This window comes from Arachis hypogaea, chromosome 19, assembly GCF_003086295.3.
Source record: "Arachis hypogaea cultivar Tifrunner chromosome 19, arahy.Tifrunner.gnm2.J5K5, whole genome shotgun sequence".
Lineage (NCBI taxonomy): Eukaryota > Viridiplantae > Streptophyta > Magnoliopsida > Fabales > Fabaceae > Arachis > Arachis hypogaea.
The window spans coordinates 97,932,646-97,934,315 of record NC_092054.1 but is presented as its reverse complement, the minus strand read 5'-3'; the positions used below and the strand labels follow the sequence as shown (position 1 = coordinate 97,934,315).

Here is a 1,670-nt window from a genome sequence, read left to right as displayed (position 1 = left end):
TATCTTTTTCAAAAATATCTTTTCAAAATATCTTTCCTAACCTCCTAACTACTTATCTTTTCAAAATTGGTTTTCAAAATTTGTTTCAACTAACTAACTAACTTTTTGTTTGTTTCTTAACTTTTTCAAAACCACCTAACTAATTCTCTCTCTCTAATTTTCGAAAATATCTCCCCCTTTTTCAAAAATTTCTTTTTAATTAACTAATTATTTTTATTTTTATTTTTAGATTAAAAAAATTTTCGAAAAAAAAATATACTAAACATTTTTCAAAAATCATTTTTCAAAAATCACTAACTCTTTTTCAAAAATATTTTCGAAAATTCCCCCTCTCCCATCTTATTCTATTTATTCATTCATATCCTAACATCCCATCTCACATCTCTTCCATCGGTACAGTTGTGTTTCTTCCTTTACATCACATTCTTTGTCTCCCCCTCTTTTCTTCTACTCACACAGGAATCCCTATACTGTGGTATAAAGGATCTCCATTATTATTATTATTTTTCTGTGCCTTCTTCTTTGTCATATGAGCAGGAGCAAGGATAAGAACATTCTTGTGGAAGCAGATCCAGAACCTGAAAGTACTCTGAAGAGAAAATTAAGAGAAGCTAAAATACAACAATCCAGAGATAACCTTTCAGAAATTTTCGAACAGGAAAAGGAGATGGCAGCCGAAAATAATAATAATGTAAGGAAGATGCTTGGTGACTTTACTGCACCTAATTCCAATTTACATGGAAGAAGCATCTCCATTCCTGCCATTGGAGCAAACAACTTTGAGCTGAAACCTCAATTAGTTTCTCTGATGCAGCAGAACTGCAAGTTTCATGGACTTCCATCTGAAGATCCTTTTCAGTTCTTGACTGAATTCTTGCAGATATGTGATACTGTTAAGACTAATGGAGTAGATCCTGAAGTCTACAGGCTCATGCTTTTCCCTTTTGCTGTAAGAGACAGAGCTAGATTATGGTTGGATTCTCAACCCAAAGACAGCCTGAACTCTTGGGATAAGCTGGTCACGGCTTTCTTAGCCAAGTACTTTCCTCCTCAAAAGCTGAGCAAGCTTAGAGCTGATGTTCAAACCTTCAGACAGAAAGAAGGTGAATCCCTCTATGAAGCTTGGGAAAGATACAAACAGTTGACCAAAAAGTGTCCTTCTGATATGCTTTCAGAATGGACCATCCTGGATATATTCTATGATGGTTTATCTGAGCTATCAAAGATGTCATTGGATACCTCTGCAGGTGGATCCATTCACCTAAAGAAAACGCCTGCAGAAGCTCAAGAACTCATTGACATGGTTGCTAATAACCAGTTCATGTACACTTCTGAAAGGAATCCTGTGAGTAATGAGACGCCTATGAAGAAGGGAGTTCTTGAAGTTGATACTCTGAATGCCATATTGGCTCAGAACAAAATATTGACTCAGCAAGTCAATATGATTTCTCAGAGTCTGCATGGAATGCAAGCTGCATCCAACAGTACTCAAGAGGCATCTTCTGAAGAAGAAGCCTATGATCCTGAGAAGCCTGCAATAGCAGAGGTAAATTACTTAGGTGAACCTTATGGAAACACCTATAACTCAACATGGAGAAATCATCCAAATTTCTCATGGAAGGATCAAAAGCCCCAACAAGGCTTTAATAATGGTGGAAGAAACAGGTTTA

The 1,670-nt window shown here is 36.2% G+C and overlaps 1 non-coding gene across 1 annotated transcript; it reads right to left on the bottom strand.

Annotated features, from left to right (window-relative positions):
• Positions 1–1,063: 1,063 nt before the first annotated feature.
• LOC112782163 (small nucleolar RNA R71) lies at positions 1,064–1,171 on the bottom strand. The gene has a single exon (XR_003192900.1). It is a non-coding gene; the product is annotated as a small nucleolar RNA R71 (small nucleolar RNA).
• Between the last annotated feature and the right edge of the window lie 499 nt (positions 1,172–1,670).